The following is a 26,790-nucleotide window of genomic DNA, read 5'->3' on the forward strand; positions in this document are numbered from 1 at the left end:
AAACCAAACTAAAAGAGGAAATAAAGTTTGGATTTGCAAAGGAAGGATATAGGACATGGTGGAGAGACAGAAAAGGAAGAGGAGGAGGAGTAATGATATTGGTAAAAGAGGATATTGTTGTTGAGGAAGTGGAATATGGTGATTGAATGGCAGAAACATTGAGAAAAAGTAAAGTAACTTTACTTTACCTATTTCAACCAGATGGCACCACTCCTATCACATCTATTTCTAAAGATGAACTCTTTGCTCAAACTTTTGCTAAAACTCTATCTTGGATGATTCTGGACTTGTTCCTTCCTCTTCTCCACACTCTGACTACTTCATACTACCTATTAAAATTCTTTGTAATGATGTTTTCCATGCCCTCGCTGACTTAAACCCTCAGAAGGCTTATGGACCTGATGGGGTCCCAATATTGTTCTCCGAAACTGTGCCTCCGTGCTTGCACCTTGCCTAGTCAAACTCTTTCAGCTCTGTCTGTCAACATCTACCTTTCCTTCTTGCCGGAAGTTTGTCTACATTCAACCTGTTCCTAAAAAGGTTGACCGTTCTAATCCCTCAAAATACCGTCGTATTGCTTTAATTTCCTGCCTATATAAAGTTTCTGAATCTATCCTCAACAGTTAGATTCTTAAACAAGTGTCACTTCACAACCTTCTGTCTGATCGCCAGTTTGGGTTCCATCAAGGGCGCTCTACTGGTGATCTTCTGGCTTTCCTCATTGAGTATTGGTCATCCTTTTTTGGTGATTTTGGTGAAACTTTTGGTGTTGCCTTGGACATATCAAAAGCTTTTGATAGAGTCTGGCACAAAGCTTTGATTTCCAAACTACCCTCCTACGGCTTCTATCCTTTTCTCTGTAACTTCATCTCAAGTTTCCTTTTTGACTGTTCTATTGCTGCTGTGGTAGACAGTCAATGTTCTTCTCCTATATCTATTAACAGTGGTGCCCCTCAGGGTTCTGTCCTGTCACCCACTCTCTTCTTATTATTCAAAGTTATTGGAGATATTTTTGGCTAGATGCCAGAAGTCACAAGGGGAGTTAGATCTTGAAAGGTTTTGACATTTTCTGTTAATGAAGGAGTTTTTGGCTAGTTGGAGAACAGACTTGGCATGGTTCCAGGCAGAAATATAAAGTGCATGAGATTCTGGTGATGGAAGGCTTAAGTACCTTTTGTGGGCCACCTCTCTATCATGTATGGCATGAGAGCAAGCTGTGTTAAACCAAGGTTTTCTAGGACGAGAAAAAGAGTGAGGAATGTATACATCCATGCCAGACACTATCACCTCTGTTATGCGCTCAGCACACAAAGACGGGTCTCTGACACAGAAGCAGTAGTCATTCCAAGGAAAATCAGCAAAATACCTCCTCAGGTTCCCCCAACTAGCAGAGGCAAAACGCCAGAGGCACCTTCGCTTAGGGGGATCCTGAGGAGGGACTGGAGTGATAGGACAAGATAAAGATATGAGATTGTGATTGGAGGAGCCCAACAGAGAAGAAAGGGTGACAGCATAAGCAGAAGGATTAGAGGTCAGGAAAAGGTCAAGAATGTTGGGCGTATCTCCAAGACGGTCAGGAATACGAGTAGGGTGTTGCACCAATTGCTCTAGGTCATGGAGGATAGCAAAGTTGTAGGCTAGTTCACCAGGATGGTCAGTGAAGGGAGAGGAAAGCCAAAGCTGGTGGTGAACATTGAAGTCTCCAAGAATGGAGATCTCTGCAAAAGGGAAGAGGGTCAGAATGTGCTCCACTTTGGAAGTTAAGTAGTCAAAGAATTTCTTATAGTCAGAGGAGTTAGGTGAGAGGTATACAGCACAGATAAATTTAGTATGAGAGTGACTCTGTAGTCGTAGCCAGATGGTGGAAAACTCGGAAGATTCAAGAGCGTGGGCACGAGAGCAGGTTAAGTCATTGCGCACATAAACGCAGCATCCAGCTTTGGATCGAAAATGAGGATAGAGAAAGTAGGAGGGAACAGAAAAGGGGCTACTGTCAGTTGCCTCAGACACCTGAGTTTCAGTGAGGAAAAGAAGATGAGGTTTAGAAGAGGAGAGGTGGTGTTCTACAGATTGAAAATTAGATCTTAGACCGCGAATGTTGCAGAAGTTAATGAAGAAAAAGTTGAGGGGGATGTCAAGACACTTAGGGTCGTCGACAGAAAGGCAGTCTGACCTGGGGACATTTATGGTCCCCTCCCCAGATGGGGACTCCGAGGCTGTTGTAGGAGTTGTCATGATGATTTTAAAATCTGGAAGGTTATGTTAAGTTGATTTTGAGGCACTAAACAATACTATGTTTGCTCTGCCCAAATCAGAAATTTTTAAAAGATCTGAAGTTAAGCATTCTGTGGCTCTCATGGATTAGTTGTTTGATTCCTGAATGGTTGGGTGTCTATGAAAAAATGTAGGAAAGTGGATGATTGTATCATCAGCATAGGTGTGGATACGATAAGAAATATGAGTTTCTAACCCATACTTCTTATCCTACCCACTTATCCTATCATTGATGAATTATAGGAAGACAAGACAGAACCCTGAGGAACACCACTGTTAATAGACTTAGGAGAAGAACAGTGACTGTCTAACACAACAGCAATAGAAGAGTCAGAGAAGTTACAGTGAGGAGGACAGAAGCTGTAGGAGGGTACTTTGGAAATCAAAGCTTTGTGCCAGACTCTATCAAAAGCTTTTGATATGCCTACATTAACAACAAAACTTCCACTAAAATCCCTAAAAGATGATGTCCAAAACTCAGTAAGGAGGGCCATAGAGCAGGCACAACGGAACCCATATTGGCAATCAGATAAAAGTTTTTTTTTTTTTTATGTAGGAAGGATACTGGCCAAGGGCAACAAAAATCAAAAAAAAAAAAATGCCCACTGAAATGCCAGTCCCATAAAAGGGTCAAAGCAGTGGTCAAAAATTGGTGGATAAGTGTCTTGAAACCTCTCTCTTGAAGGAATCCAAGTCATAGGAAGGTGGAAATACAGAAGCAGGCAGGGAGTTCCACAGTTTACCAGAGAAAGGGATGAATGATTGAGAATACTGGTTAACTCTTGCATTAGAGAGGTGGACAGAACAGGGGTGAGAGAAAGAAGAAAGTCTTGTGCAGCGAGGCCGCGGAAGGAGGGGAGGCATGCAGTTAGCAAGATCAGAAGAGCAGTTGGCATGAAAATAGCGGTAGAAGACAGCTAGATATGCAACATTGCGGCGGTGAGAGAGGGGCTGAAGACAGTCAGTTAGAGGAGAGGAGTTGATGAGACGAAAAGCTTTTGATTCCACCCTGTCTAGAAGAGCAGTATGAGTGGAACCCCCCCAGACATGTGAAGCATACTCCATACATGGACGGATAAGGCCCTTGTACAGAGTTAGCAGCTGGGGGGGTGAGAAAAACTGGCGGAGACGTCTCAGAACACCTAACTTCATAGAAGCTGTTTTAGCTAGAGATGAGATGTGAAGTTTCCAGTTCAGATTATAAGTAAAGGACAGACTGAGGATGTTCAGTGTAGAAGAGGGGGACAGTTGAGTGTCACTGAGGAAGAGGGGATAGTTGTCTGGAAGATTGTGTCGAGTTGATAGATGGAGGAATTGAGTTTTTGAGGCATTGAACAATACCAAGTTTCCTCTGCCCCAATCAGAAATTTTAGAAAGATCAGAAGTCAGGCATTCTGTGGCTTCCCTGCGTGATATATTTACCTCCTGAAGGGTTGGACGTCTATGAAAACACGTGGAAAAGTGCAGGGTGGTATCATCAGCATAGGAGTGGATAGGACAAGAAGTTTGGTTTAGAAGATCATTAATGAATAATAAGAAGAGAGTGGGTGACAGGACAGAACCCTGAGGAACACCACTGTTAATAGATTTAGGAGAAGAACAGTGACCGTCTACCACAGCAGCAATAGATCGGTCAGAAAGGAAACTTGAGATGAAGTTACAGAGAGAAGGATAGAAACCGTAGGAGGGTAGTTTTGAAATCAAAGCTTTGTACCAGACTCTATCAAAGGCTTTTGATATGTCCAAGGCAACAGCAAAAGTTTCACCAAAGTCTCTAAAAGAGGATGACCAAGACTCAGTAAGGAAAGCCAGAAGATCACCAGTAGAGCGGCCTTGACGGAACCCATACTGGCGATCAGATAGAAGGTTGTGAAGTGATAGATGTTTAAGAATCTTCCTGTTGAGGATAGATTCAAAAACTTTAGATAAGCAGGAAATTAAAGCAATAGGACGGTAGTTTGAGGAATTAGAGCGGTCACCCTTTTTAGGAACAGGTTGAATGTAGGCAAACTTCCAGCAAGAAGGAAAGGTAGATGTTGACAGACAGAGCTGAAAGAGTTTGACTAGGCAAGGAGCAAGCACGGAGGCACAGTTTCGGAGGACAATAGGAGGGACCCCATCAGGTCCATAAGCCTTCCGAGGGTTTAGACCAGCGAGGGCATGGAAAACATCATTACGAAGAATTTTAATACGTGGCATGAAGTAGTCAGAGGGTGGAGGAGAGGGAGGAACAAGCCCAGAATCGTCCAAGGTAGAGTTTTTAGCAAAGGTTTGAGCAAAGAGTTCAGCTTTAGAAATAGATGTGATAGCAGTGGTGCCATCTGGTTGAAGTAGAGGAGGGAAAGAAGAAGAAGCAAAGTTATTGGAGATATTTTTGGCTAGATGCCAGAAATCACGAGGGGAGTTAGATCTTGAAAGGTTTTGACATTTTCTGTTAATGAAGGAGTTTTTGGCTAGTTGGAGAACAGACTTGGCATGGTTCCGGGCAGAAATATAAAGTGCATGAGATTCTGGTGATGGAAGGCTTAAGTACCTTTTGTGGGCCACCTCTCTATCATGTATAGCACGAGAACAAGCTGTGTTAAACCAAGGTTTAGAAGGTTTAGGACGAGAAAAAGAGTGAGGAATGTACGCCTCCATGCCAGACACTATCACCTCTGTTATGCGCTCAGCACACAAAGACGGGTCTCTGACACGGAAGCAGTAGTCATTCCAAGGAAAATCAGCAAAATACCTCCTCAGGTCCCCCCAACTAGCAGAGCCAAAATGGCAGAGGCACCTTCAATTAGGGGGATCCTGAGGAGGGATTGGAGTGATAGGACAAGATAAAGATATGAGATTGTGATCGGAGGAGCCCAACGGAGAAGAATGGGTGACAGCATAAGCAGAAGGATTAGAGGTCAGGAAAAGGTCAAGAATGTTGGGCGTATCTCCAAGACGGTCAGGAATACGAGTAGGGTGTTGCACCAATTGCTCTAGGTCATGGAGGATAGCAAAGTTGTAGGCTAGTTCACCAGGATGGTCAGTGAAGGGAGAGGAAAGCCAAAGCTGGTGGTGAACATTGAAGTCTCCAAGAATGGAGATCTCTGCAGAAGGGAAGAGGGTCAGAATGTGCTCCACTTTGGAAGTTAAGTAGTCAAAGAATTTCTTATAGTCAGAGGAGTTAGGTGAGAGGTATACAGCACAGATAAATTTAGTATGAGAGTGACTCTGTAGTCGTAGCCAGATGGTGGAAAACTTGGAAGATTCAAGAGCGTGGGCACGAGAGCAGGTTAAGTCATTGCGCACATAAACGCAGCATCCAGCTTTGGATCGAAAATGAGGATAGAGAAAGTAGGAGGGAACAGAAAAGGGGCTACTGTCAGTTGCCTCAGACACCTGAGTTTCAGTGAGGAAAAGAAGATGAGGTTTAGAAGAGGAGAGGAGGTGTTCTACAGATTGAAAATTAGATCTTAGACCGCGAATGTTGCAGAAGTTAATGAAGAAAAAAGTTGAGGGGGGTGTCAAGACACTTAGGGTCGTCGACGGAAAGGCAGTCCGACCTGGGGACATATATGGTCCCCTCCCCAGATGGGGACTCTGAGGCTGGTGTAGGGGTCACCATGATTTTAACATTTTTGAGTGAAGGGTGTGTGTGTTATTAGGTGCTTGTAGTTGTGAAGTGATAGATGTTTAACAATCTTCCTGTTGAGAATAGATTTAAACTTTAGGTAGGCAGAAAATTCAAGCAATAGGAGAGTAGTTTGAGGGATAAGGGCAGTCTCCCTTTTAAGGAACAAGCTGAATGTACACAAACTTCCAGCAAGAAAGAAAGGTAGATGTTGATAGACAGAGTTGGAAGAATTTGACTAAGCAAGGTGGAAGCACAGAGGCAATTTTGCAGAACAATAGGAGGGACCCCATCAGGTCCATAAGCCTTCTGAGGGTTTTGGCCAGCGAGGGCATGGAAAACATCATTGGAAAGGATCTTAATGGGTACCATGAAGTAGTAAGAGGGTGGAAGAGAGGGAGGAACAAGCCCAGAATCATTCAAGGTAGAGATTTTAGCAAAGTATGAGCAAAAAGTTCAGCTTCAGAAGTAGATGAGATGGCAGTGGTGCCATCAGGTTGAAATAAGGGAGGGAAAAATGAAGAAGCAGAGTTATTAAAGATACTTTTGGCAATGTGCCAGAAATCACAAGGGAAATTTTATTGAGAAAGATTTTGACATTTTCTACTGATGAAGGAGTTTATGGCTAGAGAACAGTCTTGACATGATTTCTGGCAGAAATATAAAGTGCATGAGATTTAAGATTTAAGTGATGGAAGGCTTAAGTATTGGTGTATTGTTTGTGGGCTGCCTCTCTGTCATGTACAGAACAAGAACAGGCTGAGTTAAACCAAGGTTTGGAAGGTTTAGGGTGAGACAAAAGTGAAGAATGTATGCCTCCATGCCAGACACCATGACCAATGTTATGTGCTCCGCACACAGAGACAGGTCTCCGACATGGAAGCAGTAGTCATTTCAAGGAAAATCAGGATAATACCTCCTCAGGTCCCCCCAATTACTGAAGACCAAACAGCAGAGGCACCTCTGCTTTATGGGGATCCTGAAGAGGGATTAGAGTGATAGGACAAGTAACAAACATGAGGATGTGATTGGAGGAGCCTAATGGAAAAGACAGAGTGACAGCATAAGCATGAGTAGAAGTTAAGAAAAGGTCAAGAATGTTGAGTGTATCTCCAAGATGGTCATGAATACAAGCAGTGTGCTTCACCAGAAATTAGAGAAAAGAAAGAAAGGAAAAAGAAAATAAAAAAAGCAGCAAGAAGACGTCTAATGAACTGTCATCAGATTTGAGTATAGTAGAAAGAAAATTTAAAGAAAGAGGAGAAATTGTCTCCCACCAAAATAATGCAGTGGGAAGGAGAGAAAAAAATCAATGATGATGAAATAATACAGTAAGATACTTAAAGAGACTGGAAGTCAACACAGGAGAAGAAATCAAAGTATCTTATGCTGACATGCCACAAGAAATTAAAGAAATGGAAGAAAAACAAATGTGCAACAAACATGATACAGGAAATAAAGAAAGTAATCAGGATGTGGCAAATCCCTCACGGAGACAGTGGACATAAATATGGCCATTATTATACATGACAAGAAGGAAGAAGATATTCCCAATAGAATAATAAGAGACAAAGCAGAAAGAAAAATAAATTAGGTAACAATCAAATATCAGAGAAAGACATTGAACACCACAAGATTGGTAAATATGAAAAAGGGCATGAACAGACCACTTCAAATAACTTTCCAAACGTCACCAATGATGGAGGAAGTAATCAGAAATCTTAGAAAATTAAAGGGAGATGAGACGAAAAAGAACACAAAAATAACCAGGTGTCTGTCTAAGGAGGTTTGGGATAAAGGAAAAATGTGAAGCTATAAAAAGAACGATGAAAGGAAATAGAAATAGAAATAATTTTCTACTGAGTCGTGGGATTACAGGTAAAGTGGTACATAAAGAGAATTGAAAACTAAATGAGGAAAGTATGCTGACATAATGTAGGTGCAGCAAAATGAAGGTATTATACAGTAATGTGGATGGGCTAGTCTCAAACTTCCTGGAGGTCAAAGATACAGTAAAGAAAAAAAATTCACAGATATTCTGCCTCACTGAGACTAAACTCAACAAGAACATCAAGGATGAGACTTCAGGGATACAAGATTACCACATATGTACAAGAGAGAGAGGTGAAGGAAAAAAAGTCATGATGCAAGTAAAGTTGTAGTGCAAAAAAACTGAAATAGAAACATTTGATGAAGTGGAATTGAGTTAATAGCAGCTGAAATTAAAACCAAGGAAGGTAATATAAAAGTAGCAACCTTATATATGCCTCTTCACACATGATCTTGGAATTCAGATTAATACAAAAACTTTGCTGAAAACACACTAAAAGATATGAAATCAGTATTTTTTTTTACATAGGAGGGACACTGGCCAAGGGCAACAAAAATCAAATAAAAAAAAAACACTGAGATGCGAGTCCCAGAACTGGGTCCAAAGCAGTAGTCAAAAATTGAAGGATAAGTCTCTCGAAACCTCTCTCTTGAAGGAATTCAAGTTATAGGAAGGTGGAAATAAAGGAGCAGGCAGAGAGTTCCAGAGGTTACCAAAGAAAGGGATGAATGATTGAGAATACTGGTTCATTAGAGAGGTGGACAGAATAGGGGTGAGAGAAAGAAGAAAGTCTTGTACAGTGAGGGCTCGGGAGGAGGGGAGGCATACAGTTAGCAAGATCAGAAGAGTAGTTAGCAGTAAAAACTAGCTAGACATGCAACATTGCAGCGATGAGAGAGAGAGGCTGAAGACAGTCAGTGAGAGGAGAGGAGTTGATGAGATGGAAAGCTTTTCATTCCACCCTATCTAGAACAGCGGTATGAGTGGAGTCCCCCCAGACATGTGAGGCATACTCCATACATAGATGGATAAGGCCCTTGTACAGAGTTAGCAGCTGGGGCAGGGTGAGATAAACTGGCAGAGACGTCTCAGAATGCCTAACTTCATAGAAGCTGTTTTAGCTAGAGATAAGATGTGAAGTTTTCAGTTTAGATTATATGTACAGACTGAGGATGCTCAGTGTAAAAGAGGGGGACAAATGAGTGTCATTGAGGAAAAGGGGATAGTTGTCTGGAAGGTTGATGAATTGACAGATGGAGGAATTGAATTTTTGAGGCATGGAACAATACCAAATCTTGCTCTGCCCCAATCAGAAATGTTAGAAAGATCAGAAATCAGGCATTCTGTGACTTCCCTGCACGAAATGTTTACTTTCTGAAGTGTTGGGTGTGGAAAAGATGTGAAAAAGTGCAGGGTGGTATCAACAGCATAGGAGTGGATAGGACAAGAAGTTTGGTTTAAAAGGTCATTGGTGAATAATAAGAAGAGAGTGGCTGACAGGACAGAACCCTGAGGAACACCACTGTTAATAGATTTAGGAGAAGAACAGTGACCGTCTACCACAGCAGCAATAGAACGGTCAGAAAGGAAACTTGAGATGAAGTTACAGAGAGATGGATAGAAGCTGTAGGAGGGTGGTTTAGATATCAAAGCTTTGTGCCAAACTCTATGTGTGAGGCAACAGCAAAAGTTTCATGAAAATCTCTAAAAGAGGATGACCAAGACTCAGTAAGGAAAGCCAGAATATCATCAGCAGAGCAGCCTTGATGGAACCCATACTGGCAATCAGATACAAGGTTGTGAAGTGATAGATGTTTAAGAATATTCCTGTTGAGGATAGATTCAAAACTTTTAAATAGGCAGGAAATTAAGACAATACAATGGTAGTTTGAGGAATTAGAACGGTCACCCTTTTTAAAAACAGGCTGAATGTAGGCAAACTTCCAGCAAGAAAGAAAGACAGAGTTGCAAAGAGTTGAAAGAGTTTGACTAGGCAAGGTACACGCATGAAGGCAAAGTTTCGGAGAACAATAGAAGGGACCCCATCAGGTTCATAAACCTTTTGAGGGTTAAGGCCAGTGAGGGCATGGAAAACATCACTGCAAAGAATTTTAATAGGTAACATGAAGTAATCAGAGGATGGAGGAGAGGGAGGAACAAACCCTGAATCATCCAAGGTAGAGTTTTTAACAGAAGTCTGAGGGAAGAGTTCAGCTTTTAGAGATAGATGTGATAGCAATGGTGCCATCTGGTAGAATTAAAGTAGAGAAAGAAGAAGAAGCAAAGTTATTGGAGATATTTTTGGCTAGATACCAGAAGTCACAAGGGGAGTTAGATCTTGAAAGATTTTGACATTTTCTATTAGTGAAGGAGTAAATGGCTAATTGGAGAACAGACTTGGCATGGTTCTGGGTAGAAATATAAAGTGCATGAGATTCTGGTGATGGAAGGCTTAAGTACCTATTGTGGGCCACCTCTCTATCATGTATAGTGTGATATTAGGAATATGTATTTGGCTACTGCAGCTTTTTCATACTTGATGCAAGCCCTTCTCATACATTGTTTACATACGAGTACAGGACCTTCAGTCAAGATCGATTGACAGCTCCACGTACACACGCATGAATCTTGCTGGTAATTATTATTAAGTTTCTTGTTGTTTAGGGTATTATTTATTAGGTATGGATTGTGTGCTCTTGTAAGATGTGTGTTCTATGACTGACAAGTGTCATTTGTTTATTGGAGTGTTCATGGGGAGCGTTATGTTGGTACTGAGAAGTTATGTTCTGTTTCCAGACTGTACCAAGGTTTTAAGCTAAGTAAAGCTTGGGTAGCCACATCCAAGTGTTTCTATATCACTACATATAGCATGAGAACAGGCTGTGTTAAACCAAGGTTTGGAAGGCTTAGGTCGAGAAAAAGAGTGAGGAGTGCAAAGTATGGAAGAGAGATTTTAAAGGATAATAGTAAATGGCAACTTCAAAAGAAATAAAAATTGGCAAGACATGGAAGTTAAGAATACTGCAAACTACTGGGATAATATGCTATTAAACTTAACTAAATCTTTTTTCAATCACAACACATCATATCCAGTACCAGAAAGAGGCTTAGATGAGTCATCCATATCAGACCTACTGTTCACAAGACATAAAGAAGAAACTGAAAACATAATTTATATTTCTCCACTGGGAAAAAAAATTGGCAAGACATGGAAGTTAAGAATACTGGGAACTACTGGGATAGTATGCTATTAAACTTAACTAATTTTTTTTCCAATCACAACACATCACATCCAGTACCAGAAAGAGGCTTAGATGAGCCATCCATATCAGACCTACTGTTCACAAGACATAAAGAAGAAACTGAAAACATAATTTATATTTCTCCACTGGGAAAAAAGTATTCACTTCTTGTTCGAATATGATTTTATTGTAGCATATGATGTTAGAAATAAAAAGGAGGGCTATAGGAAAAAACTTAATTATAATGATGGAAACTACGATGAACTCAGGAAATTTTCAAAGTAGTGAGTTGAGAACAAGAATTAGGAGACAAAGACAAACACTATGAAAGATTTTTTGAAATTCATGTGAGGGATTACCAAATACATTCCCTGCTATAAAGAAAAGAACTGGTTACAATAATAAATTTGCTAAAGCCAAGGCAACCCAAGACTTTACTATAGAACAGATATAGCAGACAGCAGTGAACCAGGCTTATGAAAGGTACAAGTAGGCAACAAATGAATATTCTAGAACCAGTAAAATGCCTCAGAAGGCTGTCAGAAATGCATCAGTGGAAGGGATATTTCATATAAGTTTGTGTGTTTGTGTGTGTGTGTGTGTGTGTGTGTGTGTGTGTGTGTGTGTGTGTGTGTGTGTGAGAGAGAGAGAGAGAGAGAGAGAGAGAGAGAGAGAGAGAGAGAGAGAGAGAGAGAGAGAGAGAGAGAGAGAGAGAGAGAGAGAGAGAGAGAGAGAGAGAGAGAGAGAGAGAGAGAGAGAGAGAGAGAGAGAGAGAGAAGGGGGTCTAGAGCACTGGATCAGAGGGTGCTGGGTGCTGTGAACTTATCCTTAAACCTAGCTGTAACCTCACTGAACATTTCCATTTGTGTCTCACAGCACAAGGGAGCAGTCACAGCCTGGCCTCTCAAGACAACTCTCTTCCTTCACACAAAACTAAAAGCACCTAATTACACACACACACACACCCTTCACTCAAAATTCAAAATTATCAAGGCAACTCCTACACCAGACATGGAGTTCCTACCTGGGGAGGGGACCACAAATGTCCCTAGGTTGAACTGCTCTTCTGGTATTGACCTTAAGTGTCTTGGAACCCCCCCTTCAACTTTTTCTTCATTAACTTCTTTGTTGTCTTAGATCTAATTTTCAAACTATAGAACACCACCTCTCCTCTACTAAAGATCATCTTTTTTTCATCACTGAAACTCAGGTGTCTGAGGCAACAGAAAGTAGCCCCTTTTCTGTTCCCTCCTACTTTCTCTATCCTCATTTTCAATCCAAAGCTGGATGTTGCATTTATGTGTGCAACGACTTTACCTGCTCTCGTGCCCACACTTTTGAATCTTCCGTGTTTTCTACCATCTGGCTACAAGTACAGAGTCACCCTCAACTAAATTTATCTGTGTTGTATACCTCTCATCTCCTCTGACTATAAGAAATTCTTTAAATACTTAACACATTCTGACTCTCTTCCCTTTTGTGGAGATCTCCATACTTGGAGATTTCAATGTTCGCCACCTGTTTAGGTTTTCCTCTCCCTTCACCAACCATCCTGGTGAACTAGCCTTTAACTCTGCTATCCTCTACGACCTAGAGCAATTGGTGCAACACCTACTTGTATTCCTGACCATCTTGGAGATAAACCCAACATTCTTGACCTTTTCCTAACCTTTATTCCTCCTGCTTATGCTGTTACCCTATCTTCTCTGTTGGGCTCCTCTGATCACAATCTCATATCTGTATCTTGTCCTATCACTCCAATTCCTACTCAGGATCCCCCTTAGTGAAAGTGCCTCTAGCATTTCGCCTCTGCTTGTTGAGGGGACCTGAGGAGGTATTTTGCTGCTTTCCCTTGGAATGACTACTGCTTCCGTGTCAGAGACCTGTCTCTGTGTGCCAAGTGCATAACAGAGATGATAGTCTCTGGCATGGAGGTGTACATTCTTCACTCTTTTTCTCCCTCTAAATCTTCCAAACCTTGGTTTGGAAGAGAGGTGGTCCACAAAAGGTAATTGAGCCTTCCATCACCTGAATATCATGCACTTTATATTTCTGTCCAGAATCATGCCGTCTGTTTTTCGAATAGCCAAAATAGAAAGTGTTAAAATCTTTCAAGATCTAACTCCTCTCATGACTTCTGGCACCTAGCCAAAAACATCTCCAGTAACTTTGCTTCTTTTTTCCTTTCTTTATTTCAATCACATGGCACTGCCGCTATCATGTCTATCTCCAAAGCTAAATTCTTCGCTGAAACCTTTGCTAAAAACTCTTACCTTGGATGATTCAGGGTTTGTTATTCCCTCTCCTCCATCCTCTGATTACTTCTTCACAATTATGTTTTCCAAGCCCTTGCTGGCCTAAACACTCGGAAGGCTTATGGACCTGATAGGGTTCCTCCTACGGTTTCTGAAAATGTGCCTCTGTGCCTGCACCTTGATTAGTGAAACTCTTTGAACTCTGTCAACATCTACCTTTCCTTCTTGCTGGAAATTTGCCTACATTCAGCCTGTTCCTAAAAAGGGTGACTATTCTAATCCCTCAAACTACTGTCATGTTGCTTTAATTTCCAGTCTATCTAAAGTTTTTAATCTACCCTCAACAGGAAAATTCTTAAGTATCTATCACTTTACAACCTTGTATCTGATCACCAGTATGGGTTCCCTCAAGGCCACTCTACTGGTGATCTTCTGGCTTTCCTTACTGAGTCATGGTCAATCCTCTTTCAGAGATTTTGGTGAAACTTTTGCTGTTGCCTTAGACATATCAAAAGCTTTTGATAGTCTGGCACAAAACTTTGATTTCCAAACTACCCTCCTATGGCTTCTATCCTTCTCTCTGTAACTTCATCTTAAGTTTCCTTTCTGACCATTTTATTGCTGCTGTGGTAGATGGTCACTGTTCTTCTAAATCTATTAACAGTGGTGTTCCTCAGTGTTCTGTCCTGTCACCCACTCTCTTCTTATTATTCACCAATAATCTTCTAAACCAAACTTCTTGTCCTATCCACTCCTATGCTGATGATACCACCCTGCACTTTTCTACATCTATTCATAGATGCCCAACCCTTCAGGAAGTAAACAGTTCACACAGGGAAGCCACAGAATGCCTGACTTCTGATCTCTCTGAAATTTCTGATTGGGGCAGGGCAAACTTAGTATTGTTCAATTCCTAAAAATCTCAATTCCTCCATCTATCAACTCAACACAACTTTCCAGACAACTTCTCTTCTTCAATAACACTCAACTGTTCCCCTTTTCTATACTGAACATCCTCAGTCTGTCCTTTACATATAATCTAAATACATATAATCTAACTGCATGCCTCCCCTTCTCCCACAGTCTCACTACACAAAACTTTCCTCTTTTTCTCACCTCTATTCTGTCCACCTCTCCAATGCAGGAGTTAACTAGTATTCTCAGTCATTCATCCCTTACTCTGGTAAACTCTGAAACTCTCTGCCTGCTTTTGTATTTCTCCCTTCCTATGATTTGAATTCCTTCAAGGAGGTTTCAAGACACTTATCCTTCAATTTATGACTGTGGCTTTGGACCCTATTTGGGGACTGGCATCTCAGTAGGCCATTTTTTTTTTTTTATTGGATTTTTTGTTGCCCTTGGCAGGTGTCCCTCCTAAAAAAAATAAATAAATAAAATAAATAAATAAAAAAAATAAAAAAATAATAAATAAATAAATAAATAAATAAATAAATAAATAAATAAATACATAAATACATAAATAAATAAATCAGGCACTGCACACATTGCATACTTGCCTGATATTCAAATCACTCTAGCTAAAAACTTTGTGAGAGACTAATGGTTGTGCTATATACCGTTGGATAGGAAATTTTATGCTACGTTCAGTGGTATGTGTCTGCTCTTGTTGAGGCAAAAGAAAGTTGGTGAAAATTGCAGAAAACTGACAGTCAGTTTATAAAAAGTTTTATTACATACTTTCCACACACGCAATAGTGTTGCAAATTTAACATGCTTTTTCATTATAACCTTTATTAATTTTATTACCTACAAAATCTGAGCTTATCAGTTTATTAGCTGAAAAGTTGGTGGCAATTTCAGGCACTGGGCACATCATGCACTTGCCTAAAATTTAAATCACTCTAGCTCAAAATCTTGAGAGAGCCTAATGGTTGTGCTATATACCATTGGATAGGAAATTTCATTCTGCATTCAGTGGTATGTGTCCACTCTTGTTGAGACAAAAGAAAGTTGGTGAAAATTTCAGAGAATTGACAGTCACTTTACAAAAAAGGTTTATACTGTATTTGTGCATGCGCAATAATGTTGCAAATTTAACATGCTTTTCCGCTATAATTTGTATTACTCTTATAAAAAAAAACTTGAGCTTAATCAGTTAATTAGTTTAAAAGTTGGAATTTGGACTTTGTGCATGCACAGCACAACTTGAAACCTGACATAAGAAATTTTATTAAAATTACAACATGACACCTCTTAAGTTTCATTAAAATTGGTTGTCATTTTTTAGAAACCCCATTTTTGACACCCTTCTACCTTTTACAAGTTAACCTTTGACTTCACCCAATAGAAGAGATGAAAGCTATATCGTATAAAAAGATACAGTTAAGCTATCACATGCTATCACAATCTTGTTACAACTGGCTGTGTAGTTCCAGAGATATTAGTGTTTGAATAGTGTTACAGTTGGACTGGGCTAGGCTAGGCCAGGCCTCTCAAAATGAAACAGCAACCTCCAGAGTAAACTTGGCTTCGCTTGTAATCAGAAAAGAGGCTCAAAACTAGGAGCCCTTGCCCGTATCATATGTTAGTCATATGTTAGGTGTAACTGAAACAGCCCACATCTAGCTGGACTTGAATTTTTGACACTGATCAGTTGACATGGGTTACTTATTTCTGTAATATTATTTTCTTATAAAACATAAATGGTATACAAATACAATAGTATAAACAGAATATATATACACTAAAATCCAATATATCTATCAAAGTCACTGAGTATTAGAAGGTCATGTCAATATAAAAGAAATTGTGGAAACTCAGCAAATTTCATTAGTGGGTGCATCAATTACCAAGATTATAACCCTTCCTTGTTCTTATGAGCAGGCTCTTGGGCTTCCTAGGTATCTTCCAACAGGCACCAACCTTACACCAGTACACAGAGGCAGCCATTGCCTGTGTCACTGTCTTGTTCAGTGAGAATCCAGGTCAAGTAAGACAGCACGGCCCTTCAAACACTACCCTTTCTTGCCTATGGACAAGTTCATCCTGACTTACTATAACATTCTTGATACAGCATAGAGGCCAATGACATCTACGGACCTTGTTTTCCATCAGCAACACAACATCCCTTTCTCTTTACATGCTATTTCTGCTTTTCCTGCAAAGTTAACAAATAAGCTTGTTTCCATCTCTTCCAGAACAAATCAGCTAAACAGTGAATGTGGTGCCACCTTTTTCTACAGCAGATGTTATTTGAAGTCAGGTATTAGTGGGTTTGGATCATTAGTCATCTCCAATATTGGATCTGGAGCAGCTACTGATGAATGCTTCTATTTCACACATCAATGTGTTCAAACCTTCTTCATTGAGGATTTGTTCTTCATAACTCCATTTGATACCTTTTGTATGGTTCTAATCAGTCTTTCCCAAAAACCATCAAAGCAAGAAGCATGTAAGGGATTAAAATTCTGATGAGCATTTTGCAACAAGAGTGTACCATGTATGAGACTGATTCCACTCCTTTATGGCTTCTTTCAACTCTTTCTCAGCTCCTGCAAAGTTAGTACCTCTGTCACAATGTATGAAATTGACTTGTCTTCTTCTAGCTAAAAATCTTCTAAGAACTCTAATGAAAGAATATGTGGACATGGATTCAGCTATTTCAATGTGTACAGCTCTCGCTGTAAGGCACGTGAAAAGCACATCATAGCATTTAACTTCTGATAGCCCTTTCCAAGTGCAGAATGGTCCAAAACAGTCTACACCTGTGTAAAAGGTGGTTCACCTGAGCACACTTTGCCATCAGAAAGCTTGAACATTTGTTGTTGCATGACAGGCGCCTGATCACCTTACATACTGTTGTAGTACCTTTGATAATCCAATACCTTTCACTTAGTGAGCACAAAGCATGTTCATGTCCTTAGTGTCCAACATTCTCATGACAGTTTCTGATAATTATATCAGTTACAAGATGTTTATTTGGGAAGATCACTGGGAACTTAATATCAAAACTAAGTGAAGCATTTTCAAGTCTACTTCCTACTCTTAACAACTCATCGTGCAGGAATGATTTCAACTTGATAATTGAACTCTTCCTTCTCACATTCTCATTCCTCCTCAAAGCTTTCAATTCCTTATGAAAAGTTTCTTTTTGAACTACTTTGACAAATGCACTCCCTGCTTCCACTAAATCCTTTACAGTGAGATATCCACTGTCCTCCTCATCATTCCTTTTCCTTAAGGGGCACAACTGGACGAGTTTACCTTAAAAAATTTGTTTTCTCTATTTCTTCATATTCTCTTAGATTCAGGCAAGATGTTTCTAGGGAAAAGTTTAAATGCCATCAGTGCATTAATTTAAAAGGGCTTGACAAGCATTTAAATGGCGCTTGGTGAGCGCTGATCTTTTAAATATCCTCTTTTACAAGTGTTGATGTTCCAGGTCTCATGAAGCTAGAAATATGCAGTTTTCACAATTTTATTTTTGTGGCCTCTTACACCTGGCAGCCTAAAGGTGGGCAGCGGGTGGATGGACTGGCTGTCAAGGTCACACAGTCAGGTCGACCATTGACAGCCTCAGTGCTGCCTTGCCGCCACACACGTGTAGCGGCGTGTCGCTTTCGCCTTCATTGCTTTGTTGAATTTCTGAGCACAATGCCTAAGAGCAAGATAGGGAAGATGAGGCAACAATGTGGTATAGCAGCTCAACAGCTACAGCTTGCCAGAAGAGCAGATGGAGCGGAACATCAAACACCATCTCCCCACAATCACCACCACCATCAAAATCCCCACCACGATGTCAACTGCGGCAACCCATCAACACCCACCACTACCTCTTCCATGTACACCTCTCCAGGCGTGATATCATAGACGAATGTACTGCTGAATAGTACACAGCTGCAAAGTCTCTTCAGCAACATGATCTGTGGCAAATGCATGAATGTCGAGGTTGTCACCAATAACAAGGGGATGAACTCGGAATGCTCTGTCATTTGTTCATGAAAGACTCCCAGGACTGCAGCACCGCCAACCATGTTGTCTTTTACCACCTGTCTGCCAAGGATGTCGTACAGCATAGTCTCTGTCCTCCTGGAGAAGAGTCTAGGTGCTTCATGCAGAGGGCAGAGGCTCTGGGGAAGAAGCCAGAGCCTCACAGCACCAAGGAGCTCTACCTGTCCAACATCCCTGGCAAGCAGCTGGAGCTTGTAAAGGGTGCTTACAAAGACCTTGCAAATCCAGCACTGCTGCAGAAGTGCTTCTCTGGACGCATCCAGAATCCAAACGAGAGTCTACACTCAAAAGTCTGGAGGAAGGTGTCAAAGGACAAATACACTGGACTGCACAGGACTCGCTTTGTGTCTCAGATGACAGTCTGGGAGCACAATTTGGATACTCTGAGTCCAATTTGCTGCAGTGCATTGGATTTGTGGTGTCTAGCCTCATCACTAAGGCACAAGAGAGAAAAGATAAGGAGAGAAAGAGGCACCAAACACCAAGACAAAAAGAAAACAAAAGCAGGAGAGGATACACAGCAGGAAACCCAGAATAGAAGGAAGAGGATGAGACTAACAGGTACATCATACCAGGCTGGGGCACACTAGTAGTTGGTACAAATGTCCTATCTTTCCCCCTTGTAATTTGTAAGTTTTTTTTATTGTTAGTAAATGTAAGCAAAACTTTAAATGTGTTTTTCTCAAAACTAAAAATCTTTAACTTCAAATGAGTATATCTCAAAAATTTTCAGTCTGTTTTCTTTTTTTCAGTAGAGAAAAGAAAGGAAAAAAATCTCTACCCAAATCATTGCTCTAACTCAAAATCTAACTTTTTAATTAAATAATCATTAAGAAAAAAATCAGGAAAAGTGTACAAAAACAAAAATTTGTAAAATCTAATTTTTTGTCTGATCTACAAACTTTGGGTCAGGATTGTAGTATAATACTTGATCTAACTACTGTGTCAGACATAAGGTAAGTTTCTTCATATATTAGCTCATTTAAAAAAAAAAAGTAAAAGAAAAAAAAAAGAAAATGGCTTAACTCAAAAACCACTGACTTTAGGAGAAACAACACTTCAACAAAAAATAATGTACATTCAGAACTCTATTGTGTGTAAATATTTCAGCTTGATTGGGTAAGAAATAACCAAGATAACATTTTCACCAGTTGCGCCCCTTAAAATATTCTCAAGGGCAGCAGCCATCCAACTGCCTTCTTCAAGTAATGCCAACTTGAGTAGTATTGCAATACTTTGGTAATAGGGTTAGTATTACTTAAAGCATTACTAGCACCAGTAAACTTCTAAGTCCCCATCATTCAGTGACATTACTGAAGGTTCACAAGGTCATTCACCTTCCTCTTTGCCCTTGAGCCACTGCTCACTTTGGCATCCTCTAGATGCATCATCAGCTGAATTCAGGACAGAATTAACATAACCCCACTGCTCCACCTGTGAGTCATCATGGATGACAGACTGACAGCCTCAAAAGTATGAAATCTAGCCTATCATTTCTGATATACCTCAAAACAGTAGTATTATCAGTCCAGAAAACTATTCTCTCTATGGGTACTCTAGGGTCTTTATAATGATGTGGTTAACCTTGACAGCAGTTATGGCTGCCACTAACTCAAGGCAAGGGATAGAAATTACCTTCAATGATGTGACATGTGCTTTATCAAACAAAAATTCACAATGGACACCACCATCTACAAAAGCTAATCTTGAATATGACACACTTCCATATCTTCTTTCGCTAGCATTATAGGAATTATGTACATGACATGAAACAATGGATCCAAAATCTTTGGGCTTTATGCACTTATCCAGAGTAATCTTGATCAATTCAGGCATAAACTTAATTTTTTTTTCTTTTTTATGTAGAAGGGACAATAGCCAAGGAAAAAAAAAAAGGCACACTGAGGTGCCAGTCCCCAAGCAGAGTCAAAAGCAGTTGTCAAAAATTAAAAGATAAGTGTCTTGAAACCTCCCTCTAGAAAGAGTTCAAGTCATAAGAAGGGGGGATACAGAAACAGGAATGAAGCTCCAGAGTTTACCAGAGAAAGGGATAAAGAACTGAGAATACTGGTTAACTCTTACATTAGAGAGGTGGACAGAACAGGGGTAAGAGAAAAATTAAAGTCTCCTGTAGCAAGGCTGCAGGAAGAGGGGAGGCATGCAGTTAGCAAGATCAGAAGAGCAGTTATCATGAAAATAGAAGATAGGAAGAGATACAACATTGCAGCGATGAGAGAGAGAGAAGCTGAAGGCAATCAATTAGAGGAGAGGAGTTGAGAGACAAGCTTTTGATTCCACTGTCTAAAACAGCAGTATGAGTGGAACATCCCCATACATGTGAAGCATACTCTATACATGGACAGTTAAGGCTCCTGTACAAAGTTAGCAGCTGGGAGGGAGGGGGGATGAGAAAAACTGGCAGAGACGACTCAAAAAGCCTAACTTCATAGAAGCTGTTTTAGCTGGAGATGAGATGTTAAGTTTCCAGTTTTGATTATAAGTAAAGGACAGGCCAAAGATGTTTAGTGTAGAAGAGGGGGACAGTTGAGTGTCACTGAAGAAAAAGGGATAGTTACCTGGAAGGCTGTGTCGAATTGATAGATGGAGGAATTGAGTTTTTGAGGCCTTGAAGAATACCTCTACTCTACTCCAATCAGAAACTGTTTACTTCCTAAAGTGTTAGATGTCTACTAAAAGATGTGGAAAAAGTGCAGGGTGGTATCATCAGTGTAGGAGTGGACAGGACAAGAAGTTTGGTTTAGAAGATCACTGATTAATAATAGGAAGAGTGGGCGACATGGCAGAACCCTGAGGAACAGCACTGTTAATAGATTTAGAAGAACAGTGTCTACCACAGCAGTAACAGAACAGTCAGAAAGGAAACTTGAGATGCAGTTACAGAGAGAAGGATAGAAGCCATTAAGGGTAGTTTTGAAATCATGCTATCCACTTTTTTTTAGAAACTCAGGAACTGTTTCAGCTTATCCAGTACTTAATTACTAGCTTCCTCCATAATCAACCTTCCATTCAGCAGGGATGGTGCAACCATACCAAGTGGATCATACAATGAATCAATAACTGACAGCAATCCTCTCCTTGTCATGGGTTGATTTTTGTCTTTCATATATATTGAAAGGGTGTCTGACTCAGTATTCCAATGCATTCCTAGCAAGTTCATTTTGATTTAAAATTATTTTTACCCTCAATATAACACTTAAAGAATTTTCAATGCAGTATATTTTATTTTGCTTTAATTTTTTTTTTAATCTCAATATAACACTTAAATAATTTTAATGCAGTATATTTAATTTTGATTTAAATCTCAATTTTTTTCCTTAAATATAACACTTAAAAGAATTTTCAATACAGTGTATTTCATTTTTATTTAAGTCGTTATTGTTTTACTCAATATAACATTTATATCAATTGGTTTATTTTATTCAACCGCAATTGCTAGTGCCTGTTCTATGGGCACAGTCAAAACATAGATCCAGTTCTTTCATGGGCTGTTAATCCACCTTCAAGTTCACACCAAAATTAGTTAATTGAAAATCTGGTTCAATGCCTAGGGCTCAAATCCAAAAAATTAATGGTGATGCCACTCAGTATAGGTCATTCATTTGAACATTAGACAGTGTAATCAGCAGTAAGCTCATTGGATTGGTGAAGAGGAAAAGCTTCCTTTACCTGGAACAGTACACTTCTGTAAATGTCAGAGCTTGTAGTCACATAGTAACATCAGCAGGATATAAAAAAAGTCAGATAACTCTTGGAGCCAAAGTATGGTAATGAAGAAGCCAAAGCAACAGCTTATGCTAATAGGATAATGGAGTGGCCATGCCTGAAGGGTGATGATGGTTATGTTTTTGATAACTTCTTTAATATGCTCAGAACATGTCTTAATGCGTTATCAGGATGCTCACAGGAAAGGAAAGGAAATAGAACACCCTAGGACAGGGGTTCTCAACCTTTTGCAAGCTGGGCCGCCCAAAAGCTGTTTCAATGCAGTTGGGGCCTTCTTCCTCCCTGTGCCACCTACCTAACCCCCTCCCCAACTACACCACCACAGATAGATAGATAGATAGACAGACAGATAGCCCTTGGTTAGGCTATTACTGTATTGACCCGCACAATTATTATTGTTATTATTATTACTATTATTATTTTTTTTCTCTCTCCTGTCCTGTGCTTGTGCCCAAACCGGGGAGAGTGACCATGCCCCAACCTCTCCCAAGGGGTGCACCCTCCTGGTTGAGAAGCAGTGCCATAGGACAATGAAAAAGATGTTGAGAAAATACCAATGTCCATGCAGGATAAGTGGCTTGAAAAGGTGCACTTATATTCCATATACCACTATATTTGTACACCATTTACATTTATAAGAAAATTATATTACAGACAGAGGTAATCCATGTCAGCTGATCAGTGCCAAGAATTAAAGTCCAGCTAGATGTAGGCTGTTTCAATTACACTTTATGTATGATAAAAGCAAGGGCTCCTACAAATTGGGCATTAAAAGAATGTTTTAAGGGTGTAAATGAGCCCCTATTTAGAGTATTCCAAGAGTCCCTAAAGCAAGGCTAAGTACCAACAAAAGACAAATATTGTCTCTGTATAAGAAGGAAAATATGCAGTGTATTACAGACCTGTCTCACTCACCAGTGTTGTAAGCAAAGTAATAGAAAAATTGAGAGGAAAACATGAAATGGTGACAGAGATACAATTCAGATTTAAAAAAAGAAAGATCAAGAGTAGCAAAACTACTAAGCTATTATGACAGAGTGGCAGAAACTATACAAGAGCAAGACAGATGGGTAGACAGTATTTATTTGAATTTCAAGAAAGCATTCAACAGCATACCACACAATAAACATATATGGAAATCATAACACATAGGAGGTATTCAGGGAAAATTACTGGAATGAATAAAAGATTTTCTGGATGGAAGAGAAATGAGGACAATACTAAGAGGAAAATACTCAACCTGGAGAAATGTAATAAAAGGAGTTCCACAAGGATCAGTGTTAGCACCAAGTTCTTGATACCTATAAGTGATACAGATACTAGTGTTGAAACAGACTTACTACATGAACATGTTTGCTGGTGATGCAAAGTTGCAAAGGAAAATAAATGATGAAAGCTCTTGTAAGGAGTTACACAAAGACCTCACAGGACTCTATGAATGAAGTAAGAAATAGCAATTGGATTTTAACATTAATAAATATCATGTGATAAAATTCAGAGACCTGATTGGAATTATAAATTAGATAACAACACAATTCAAGCATCTGAAAAGGAAAAAGACTGCAGTACATTCATAGAAATTATCAATTGGTAACTCACAGATATAACAGACCCACCATTAGCAAACAACATGAGTCAGGAAGAAATAACATAACTTATTTAAACAGTAGGCATGCCATCATCACACTACAAAGATATCCCCTGTTACACACAAGCTATAGAAAGATTAATTTAGTAACAGAACCATCAAAACATGTTCGTGGAGAAGCAGAAAGGGAAGGATTCATTAAGAATACAATGAAATCAAGGAAGAACATCCCAAAGATTGACACCAATGAGCAATTCAAGATATAAGTAAGTCCAGCAAGGGTAGGGTAAATAAGCTGGAGAATAGCTGGAACTTGACACAGCCATCAGTTCTGGAACATATTTTAGTTACAAAATGTAAATCTAAAATATTTATTCTAGATATACCTTAATGAGCTTAAAAAAAAAAAAAACTAACTACCCCACCCCCATTTTATATGATTTGCTTTTTGGACATATAATAAATAAATATGATTACTTAACACTTAAAAATGACATGGCAGGAACAGAAGATAATAACCAATCTCACTGAAATATTACAGAGCTAAATTATGTGATATAAAATAACTTATGAACTAGCCATATGAAAGTTTCCTTGTAACTGATTTTTGGGAGTTTTTAAAAATTTGTCTTGAAAAATTTAATTTTTCAATATTTCAGGCACATTGCAAGGAAAGATAATATATCTGTACAGCTTTCAGATTTAATATGTCATTAACATATAACTAGAAGGCAATATTGTGCACAAGCCACAAATAATTCACAATAAATTATAAAAATGGTGTATTATGTGTAGTATCCATTTTAGGCACATTTTTCAAACTTTGAAGAGCTGCTGGGGAGAAAAGATATTGTCCTAGCAAAAAATGCTTTTAACACCATTTTTCTCTCACCAGTTAGCATCTTTCCCTCACTAGCCACAAAAGAATTTCAAAGAAAGTTTAAAAAATTATCCACCCTAATGTGCATGTAATAGGTGCAAGTAAAGTTATGTGAAGGAAGAGAGTTGTCTTTAGAGGACAGGATGCGACTGCCTCATTGCACTGAGATACAAAGGGAAACCTTCAATGAAATCACAGCAGGGTTATTTATAAGTTCACAGCATCCTGTGATCTAGTGTTTGAGACCTCAATGGGAGTAATTATTATTTTGGCAGGTGTATAATGCCTCCTCCAAACACTTCAGGTAGGACAGCTTGTGCCACCCTGAAAGAGAGTAGTACACATAAGTACATCCACAACAGAGAACCTACAAGTACAGCAGGACACACACCCGCCACAGGAGCTCCAGGGGAAGATGCGGTGCTGTGTGGGTGACGACACATGGCAGGAGCCTGAAGGCGTCATCCCACCAGTGCTCACAGACAGCAGTGTGAAGTAGCTCCAATGACCACCTGAAGTCTCTCTTGCCTAGTAAAAAAAAATAAGAAAAAAAAAGTAATATGATTGTTAGTATTGACTTCATCATCAGTCTCAATGTGTATAAGTGTATAAATGTGGTTAATTTTGCAATTTTAAAGATTAAAAAAATCCGCTTTTCTTTGTTTTTTTATTTGTTTTCTTGGGGGATTTATTGTTTTTTATGTGTTTTATTTTTTGCTTATTCTTCATTTTATATATCAATCACCTAAAGTAAGCAATTAAAAAGTAATCTAGAGTGAAACAAAAGGTTTGAATTTTTTTTTTCATGTAGAGGGGTCACCAGCAAGGAGCAACAAAAATATAATAAAAAAAAAAAAAAAGGCCCACTAAGGTGCTGGCCCCTGAGCAGAGTCAAAAGCAATCATTAAAAATTAAAGGATAAGTGTGTTGAAACCTCCCTCTTAAAAGAGTTCAATCATAGGAATGAGGAAATACAAAAGCTGGAAGGGAGTTCCACAGTTTATCACAGAAAGGGATGAATGATTGAGAATACTGGCTAACTCTTGCATTACAGAGGTGGACAGAATACAGGTGAGAGAAAGAAGAAAGTCTAGTGCAGTGAGGCTGCAGGAGGAGAGGAGGCAAGCAGTCAGCACATTCTGAAGAGCAGTTAGCATGAAAATAGCAGAAGATAGCAAGAGATCCAACACTGCAGAGATGAGAGAGAGACTGAAGACAGATAGAGGAGAGGAGTTCATAAGATAAAAAGCTTTTGATTTCACCCTGTCTAAAAGAGCAGTATGAGTGAAATCTCCCCATACATGTGAAGCATACAGGTAAGGTCCTGTAAAGGGTTAGTAGCTTGTGGGGAGGGAGTAGTGGAGAGAAAAACTGGTGGAGACAATTCAGAATGCCTAACTTCATAGAAGCTGTTTCAGCTAGAGATGAGATGTTAAGTTTCCAGTTTAGATAAAGTAAAGGTCAGACTGAAGATGCTCAGTGTAGAAGATGGTAACAGCTGAGTGTCACTGAAGAAGAGGGCATTGTTATCTGGAAGGTTGTGTTGAGTTGATAGATGGAGGAATTGAGTTTTTGAGGCACTGAACAATACTAAATTTTCTCTGCCTCAATCTGAAATGTCAGAGAGATCAGAAGTCAGGCATTCTGTGGCTTCCTTGCAAGATCTATTTACTTCCTGAGGGGTTGGACATCTACATAAAGACATGGAAAAGTGCAGGGTAGTATCAGCAGCATAGGAATGGATAGAACAAGTTTGGTTTAGATCATTGAAGAATAATAGGAAGAGAGTGGGTAACAAGACAGATCCCTGAGGAACACCACTGTTAATAGATTTAGAAGAACAGTGACCATTTACCAGAGCAGCAACAGAAAAGGTCAGAAAGGAAACTTGAGGTGAAATTACAGAGAAGGATGGAAGCTGTAGGAGGGTAGTTTGGAAATCAAAGCTTTGTGCCAGACTCTATTAAAAATTTTTGATATGCCTACAGCAATAGCAAAAGTTTCATCAAAATCCGCAAAAGAGGAAGACCAAGGAAAAGCAAGACTACCAATAGAGTGGCCTCGATGGAACTCCTACTGGCAATCAGATAGAAGGTTGTGAAGTGATAGATGTTTAAGAATCTTCCTGTTGAGGATAGATTCAAAACTTTAGAGAGATAGGAAATTAAAGCAACAGGGTGATAGTTTGAGTGATTAGAATGGTCACATTTTTAAAGAATGGGCTGAATTTAGGCAAACTTCCAGCAAGAAGGAAAGATAGATGTTGATAGACAGAGATGGAAGAGTCTGACTAGGAAAGGTGCAAGCAAGGAAGCACAGTTTTGGAGAACAATAGGAGGTACCCCATCAGGTTCACAAGACTTCTGAGGGATTAGGCCAGTGAGGGCATGGAAAA

The 26,790-nt window shown here is 39.6% G+C and overlaps 1 protein-coding gene across 4 annotated transcripts in view; it reads right to left on the minus strand.

The window, feature by feature from the left end:
• The window catches only part of LOC135108577 (uncharacterized), a 131,504-nt gene that overhangs the window by 80,491 nt on the left and 24,223 nt on the right, over nucleotides 1-26,790 (minus strand). For all 4 annotated transcript variants that reach the window (XM_064019729.1, XM_064019727.1, XM_064019725.1 and 1 more), the window contains one exon: nucleotides 24,787-24,923. The gene's annotated coding sequence lies outside the window, so the exon portion shown is untranslated. The remainder of the gene's footprint in view (nucleotides 1-24,786; nucleotides 24,924-26,790) is intronic.

This window comes from Scylla paramamosain, chromosome 17 (genome assembly GCF_035594125.1).
Source record: "Scylla paramamosain isolate STU-SP2022 chromosome 17, ASM3559412v1, whole genome shotgun sequence".
In the NCBI taxonomy this organism is placed as follows: domain Eukaryota; kingdom Metazoa; phylum Arthropoda; class Malacostraca; order Decapoda; family Portunidae; genus Scylla; species Scylla paramamosain.